Genomic DNA, 8,103 nt, shown 5'->3' with positions numbered 1-8,103 from the left:
TACTAAGGTCAATGACGTGTATCACGGTGGCCTATACGGTGTTTAAAAGTTATTTTAATTGAGTATGACGATATGAATATAAATTAAGACGGTCTTTACCTTTTATCGCTTTATTTGCTCTTTCCGTCTCTTAAAAGCTCCTTATACTTCTTTGTGAATTGTGAATTATATTTTCAGATTTATCACGGTATTTATAGTGTAAGATGATTAGAGAGATTGCGAGGTCAATTAGAAAATTATTATAGTTACCTTATTCCAATTGTTATAGGATTTACCATTATAAATTATATAAGTATTATTATCATATATTACTAGTCTTACCATACTAGAATTACCACACATCCCATTTACTAATTTAGTTATTAAGATAATTAAAGATAATTATTATTAACTTCCGATATTATTATTTCCATATTATTATTATTATTATTAATTCTAGATACAAATCCCGATTACCCTCATACTAAATTAATACGTTTCGGTCCAATTTACAATGGCACACGGCCCAGCACTCAATTATTAGCTAAGCCCAATTCCCGACTTGCTTACTTAATTTATTACTTAATTATCGTCTTTCTTTATTATTAGAAATGCCTTTAATTTAATTATTAAATTACATGAATTATTATCATTAATTAATTATCAAAATACGGGGTATTACAGTCTTCCCCACTTAAAATGAACTTCGTCCCGAAGTTCGCCCACAACTACTATCACAACACTTATAACTACACAACATTCAACATAATTAACCATTTTCGATTATCAATCACACCAATATTACCACAAGGTATCCCAATAATAATTCAAAACTTTCGTAGTATTACATTCCTTCCCCCTAAAAATAAACTTCGTCCTCGAAGTTTGAGATAACAAACAATAGAAACAACCCAATCATTGTTGTAATGTCATAATATAAAGAACACACCTTCACTACTACAAATCCAGGCAACTACAACGCCCCTTTAACAACGATTATTCACGAAAATCACAATAGACGTTGTAGAATGTATGGCGCGAATTTTACTAAAATAAATTACAACGGGTATGGTTATAAAAACCGTTGTTATTAGTTTTAACAACGGGTCACACATGCACAACCGTTGTTAATAATTTGGCGCAAAATTGGCGCAAAGTTAGTGAAAAGTAATCACAACGGTTATTTTTGAAACCCGTTGTTAAAACTTATTTAACAACGGGTGTTTTTGACAACCGTTGTTAAAACATATGTCACAACGGTTGTTGTTTAATAACCGTTGTCAATACCTTCCATACTATAAACCACACAAACAGAAGTCTGCTGCAGCCACAAAACACAACCCTCTCTTTCTCTCTTTCTCTCTTTCTCATCGTCGCTTTATCTTCTCGCCGTCACTGTTGATTTCATCGTCTATTACGTTCTGTATTTATCAGGTAAATCTCGCCGTCACTGTTAGTTTCATCGTCATTATTTTCTTTTTCTATTTATTTCTTTTGCATGTATGTGTTTTTATCGACCATTATGTTATTTGTTTAAGTATTGTTCGCATAATTAGTTAGTAAAACAATGAAGAAGCAAGATGAAGAAGTAAGATAAACATAATTAATATATATATATATATTTATAAATACATAAATTAAAAAAAAAATTACATATATAAAAATGCAATTCTTATATTTTCATAGAGGATCTTATTCTGCTCTATCGTATCCGTCCTCTCCTCTTTGGCTATTTGGAGGTTCCGTTCAGCAGATTGCTATATCGTCATATAGCCGCAATCGCTCTTTGCTCCGTCAAGCCATCTTCTTTGGCGTGCTTCAGTGCGGATCGAGCATCCGCAAGGTAGCTCCTGAAACTTTCCTCAATATGGAGGAACCGGCGGATGAAGTTGTTGTTGTTCTCGATCATGGTAAGAGTCTTAAGGATGAAATCATTCATTTTGTTGGAGTTTTTTGAGTTTGTTTTGAAAGATTAAGTAGAGTTTGTTTTAGCAGTTAGGGTTTGGAGATGAATATATTGAGATAATGGAAATGTTAGTTGAGATAATGCAATGTATTTATACTAAGCAATGTGTGGGTTGAGTTGCTTTTTAATTAATATATATGTTAGGAAGTTGTGCCATAATCATCATCATATCTCTCAATAATGCTGCTTCAAATCTTATTACTAACCCTTCTCATTCCATATTATCCGTTCATATGTACAGTGATGTCAGTAATAATGCATGCATCGGAATTCTAACGGGCCGTAATTATGCATGCATCTAGTAATATTTAATTTAATTTTTTTTTATTTTTTAAGAACAAACAACAACGGTTATTTACAAACAACCCGTTGTCTTTAGTTATAACAACGGTTTTGTATATTAAAACCCGCTGTTATAACTTTCCCCCCCAAAATTGAGTCACACTTTCCACAACGGGTTTTTATACATAAAACCGTTGTTAATAGTTTTAACAACGGTTTCCTTAAGAAAACCAACCGTTGTTAAAACCTTCTACAACGGACGCTTTAACAACGTCCGCTTTTTTATATAACAACGGTTTTTGACCGTTGTTATAGCCTGTATCTGTAGTAGTGCTTGTAACATAAGACAACTATTATTTCCAATACAACTCCAATTAATGATTAAATGAATAACAAAATATCTGATTCACTTCTAAATGGCAAAACCAATCATATAGGATATTCGAACTAATCTTTATTTAAACCCAACTACTTTACTTAACTACCAACGAATACATTGCCTGAATAAATAATAATCTATAACAAAATACACATAATTGTTTAGTTAATCTTTTCTTAATAATGATATCTAACTTAAACATGAATACAATATAGGCTTAGGGAAACACGTTCCGCATATCACTAGACATGTCATTCTACTTCACATAATTGACAACATCAAAATATCAATGTGCAAGAGATAAGAAAGAAAAACTTATACTTTTCAAGGCTAGGAAAACATGTTATAAATAATAATTTAATTACTCCTCGAGAACTTATACTTTTTAGAAAATACAGAGAGTTAGTAAATTATGAGAAAAAGAATCAAGTCAAAAACTCATAAGGTCAATTTTTAATACATTTTACAAATGGTTTGGTCGAAACAAAAATTTTATAGCAACTTGTCAGAAACTTAGGTCAATTTGTAAAAATCACTAATAATTGCCAAAAATTTACCTTGCAATGTGGCTTATCAATTTAGAAACATATACGAATATTTTAAACAATGAAGTTTGAATTACACTAAATCACCAATTAGTTTTTAACTGGCAAATTTTACAAAAACATGGCGCGAAAATACAACTGTACAAGAATATTCTAACCACTGTCCACTAAAATATTTATTTCTCCTAGACCATATATCATTTGACCATGAGACCAGTTGCATATGAAATTTAACTCATTAAGCTATTACACATAAAATTTTCGTATAAGGATTTTAAACAGGCAGTAAATGGCAGCAAAAACAATCAAGGGTAAAATTTCGAGAAATCCACCAAAATCGCATTCTTCACAATTTCACGCAATTTCTTTAACAATTCACATATTAATCATTTTCACACCTCCCACATACATGCCAACATACCTTTCCTATTTCAAAGACATGCTTATCACAATACTTAAAAATAAATCATCCGCAATCATTAATAAAAACAGTCATTCAAACAAGACAAACAAATTCCTAAGGGAAGTATAATATATTCATTTTTAATCAGCCCACACTGGAATATCTCTCAAGGCAACCGGTTTAAAACTGGAAGGGCCAAGGTACAAATTAGGCGCGCTTTCCTAACCGTACTAAGAGGAGCTCCTAACAGTTTCTACCCGGGGTTCATTTTATTTAGACACAACCTAAGTTCATTATTATTCATTGGTTAGGCCTGAGGATCGTTTTGCTCTGATACCACTTTGTAACACCCCCATTTATTCAGGAGCCTTTAGCTAGAAATTCCTAAATAAATAGAACTGTTACCATCTCGGTTTCCCGAGGTAGTGAATAACAAAGTCCAACTCACCAAAGTACTTTAAATTAAAACATTAATGGTTACATGTTTATTACAACTTAATCCAACTTAAAACTTAATATAAAATAATTATAACTCGCAGCGGAAATAAATAAAGTGATATAATTGTTCTATGCGATCTAGACTTCAACTATGGTTCAAGTCGAGCTCTCATCCCAATGCTCCTGAGTCAGCTAATCTTTAGTACCTGTCAAATCTGCTCCCCATAAAACGGTTTACCGCAGGTGTTCACGAATACACAGTCAACCACGAGGTTGAGTAGGAAATTAAACATTGAATAAAGATACAACAACCTGCAAATAGATTCCACCATCACATTTGATCCACTTCCCACCACGACACTGTGGACAGGCCCACCTGCAAGCCCACTTCGATCTGTGGACACACATCGGTCTTTTGAAATTCACGCTCGGCGGCGTAAAAATGCTTTCGACCGGATCGTTTTAGATCGGTCGGTTTCGTCTCGGTAAGGGTCTCGAAACGATTAGAGATGTTCGGAGTCGCCACCAAACATTTGTGGGATGCCTGGAACCCGTTCGAAATCCACTTTATACCTCGGTCAAATCGAAGCACAAAGCAGCGTTTGACATAGGAACTAAAGATAAGGAAATCGTCCCTCTTTAGCATCCTATCTCTAGAATGACTCTCGTACGCCCTGGATAAGGTCGTCCACTATCCAAAGTTTCTGAGTAAGAGGTGAAGGTACATATTGGGAAGCCCTTTAATCAGACACCCAATCCCGCCCGCGTTAGCGGCCTCTACTGATCGATCTTGGTTGCTTGAATGCAAAAGTTGATAAAACGGTTTAAATGCATGAATGCGCATCCAATAATTTAAACCTAACATGTGAGAGCTTTCTAAGTCGGTTGATTTAATCCAAGTATCAAGTATAAGATGTCGAGTTGGATTAATGATTGACTTGCATGCAAGACGGAAATTAAACATCCATCTACCGTATTAGGTTTAGGGTGTATAACATGACCCATTTGTCTTAGTAAAGCATTTTGCAAATATGATTTTGAATAATCAAATAGTCATCTGATCCGTCTTATATCCGGGCTAACTGGAGTCGGGATCATCCTAGACTAATGGTGGAAGAGAACAGGCCCTGTACCAGACGGCTATATGAGGCGCGAGCCAGCCGGCGATACAAAGGGCCTCCCTCTGATTTTTAAAATGAGAAATGGAGGGCCTGTTTAGGCGCGAGTTAGCCCACGGTTTATGTGCCGTGTTCTGACTTTTTAGAAAACGTTATAAAACGTGTTGAAAATGGGTATTTGAACCCGGTTTGATTTGAAGGGGTCGTTTAGACCACATTTGTTGATTTGAAGAACTAGACTCGAATAATCATCATTATTTGGATAATATTCGGTGTCGGGTTCGACTTAACAAACATGACATGAATAGTTTTGAAAATAATTATGGACTAATTGTTTTAAGTCCAATTGAATATAATTAGTCGATACTCATCATCGTACCCGGGTTAAAATACGGCATGATATGTAGAACCAAGGATGACTTTGTGTTGGTGACTAATACATTTATTTGAAAATGTAAAGAAATAAAATAAAAGGTTTTAAAATACCTTTTAAATGTTATTAACCAAATATTATCATCGAAACACGGATTTAACCGTCATGGTATGAGGAACCAAGGGTGAAAAATGTTTTATGGTTAAAACAAATGGAATAAAATAAAAAGGGTTCGAAAGTATTTAGAATGGTAAAAAACCGATTACAAATATAAAAATGGATTAAAGGGAAATGAAGAAAACAAACACGGTTGATCTCTGGTCTGAACACCCCATTTAGGCACGGGTAAACTGGCGACCTAAGGGGCTTCTGCCTCAGACCAAAAATCAGTTTTGGCTCGTTTATTCCATGTTTTGGTTCATGTTATGCACGTTTTAGCATGTTATAGTCATGAAACAAATGAAAACATAATAAAAGAGTATTTTTACACCCTCACACTTACATGTTTGGTTATGGCGAGTGACCGACGTAAGTGTAACAACTCGTTTGATCGAAAAAAACTCGGTTTAAAACCGTTTTGGTAAGTGAAAAGAGTGTTTTAATGTTAGTGACGGTGTAGTGGTCGAAGTGGTCAGTCAAGTGATTTAATGCACGATGACGGTACCAAACAATGTGTAAGGCTTGTATTTACGATCGGTAGGTCGTAAATACGCGTCGGGTTGTGACTTAAGAAGTCGAGTCGAGAATTTACGGGAGAAAAGAGGGGGGGCGGACACTCGCGTTAGTCTCAAATGGGTGGCATTTGAGGGGTATTTATAGGAGAATGAGTGGTTGTGTGAGTTTTGAGCGACATGGCCACTTGGGCTGCTCAAACAGGCGCGAGCCACGTCGCGGTTCTTCGAGTTGTGTTGTCACTTTCACAACAAACACAATCATGATATTTTCTATCCTAGGTTTTGTAGTCACATGTTTGGTACTTGACCAACATGAATCCGGGAAAACTTAAGGTAGAAGGTTTGAAATGTTTTGTTTTTGGGGGTTGACTCGGTTTGACTCGTTGTTGGAGTTGGGATTTGAAGTTTTGAGTCGGTTTTTGGTCCGGTGTCGGTTTTGACTCTAGTTAGTGTCATTGCGACCCCGTCGTCATGCATTAAACACTCCAGGTATTTTTGAAATGTTTTAAAATGTTTTATTTTCGAAATCGTTTTAAGTTTTTTGACGTAAAGTTCTACACAAACTGTCGATCAAACGCCGCGATTCCAAAACATGTTGTAGTCCGATAATCATCGGGTGTTTGTTGGAGTCTCAGCAGATATTGGGTATCTACAGAGCCCCCACTTTGACTGAGGCTTGGATAGGGTAAAAGTTAAAGTAGAGCCCCCAGGTCAATCGAAGATTACAACCTGGAGACCCAAGCGACGTCGAGGCGGCCCGAAAGGATTCGGGCCAAGGACCTGTCGTCGGGAAGGGCGACGCCAAGGCGACTCGAGGGTACAAGCCAAGGACCTGTCGTCGAGAATAGTTTAGAGTCTGTCGACTATCCGTGCGGGTCGTTTAATGTCCATTAGACTACGTACAAAGGCTCGCCAGCCATAGGAAGGAGTCATACCTGAGGCATCTTCGGATATGCCCTTGCATATTTGCGGATAAAGGCTCACCAACTGTGGTAAGGAAATGTACCCGAGGCATCTTCAGGATCTGTCCTTGAATGTCTGCGGACAAAGGCTCGCCAGCCAATGGTAAGGAAATGTACCCGAGGCATCTTCGGGATCTGTCCTTGGATGTTTGCGGACAAAGGCTCGCCAGCTGTGAGAAGGAAATGTACCCGAGGCATCTTCGGGATATGTCCTTGGATGTTTGCGGATAAAGGCTCGCCAGCCATGGTAAGGAAATGTACCCGAGGCATCTTCGGGATGTGTCCTTGTATGTTTGCGGACAAAGGCTCGCTAGCCAAGAGGCGGTCGATTAATGGACCGTGGGAATAGCCGCGTCAAATGGGCTTGTTTTAAAAGTAGCGAACTCATAATTCCGTTGTGGAAATAGTGAATTTGAATTTTCACTATCACTGTTTTTGAAATGAGAAGGTTCCGCGGGGAGGCCCCCTGCTGGTATTTGAAGGAATAGTGAATTTGGGATATTCGCTACTCGTCGTTCTTCTTTGAATTTGAAGTGGCGGTTTCGATCGCCGTTCGTTTGAATTTTGAAGGAAATAACAAATTTCAAATTTGCTATTACGTTTGAAGTGACGGTTTATGTGCCGTCGTTGACATTTCAAAGAAATAGTGAATTTGGAATCTTCACTATTAAATGAAGTGACGGTTTATGTGCCACCGTTGACATGTGTGGTGAAAATAGTGGAATTTAATTTCCAGCTATTATTTTGAAAATGACGGTTTTAATTGTCGTCGTTTGAAAATTTGAAGAAATAGCGAATTTTGAATTTTCACTATTATTTTTGAAAAATGAAGGAAAATAGTGAATTTCGATTTCACCATTATTTTTGAAATTGGCGGTTTTGATCGCCGTTTGTTTGAAATTTTTGAAATAGCGAATTTTAAATTTCACTATTTGTTTTTGTCTTTGAGAAAATGACGACCTTTAATATCGTCAATGAAAATCC

This window comes from Silene latifolia, chromosome 9 (assembly GCF_048544455.1).
Source record: "Silene latifolia isolate original U9 population chromosome 9, ASM4854445v1, whole genome shotgun sequence".
Classification (NCBI taxonomy): domain Eukaryota; kingdom Viridiplantae; phylum Streptophyta; class Magnoliopsida; order Caryophyllales; family Caryophyllaceae; genus Silene; species Silene latifolia.
This window is presented reverse-complemented; position numbering follows the sequence as displayed.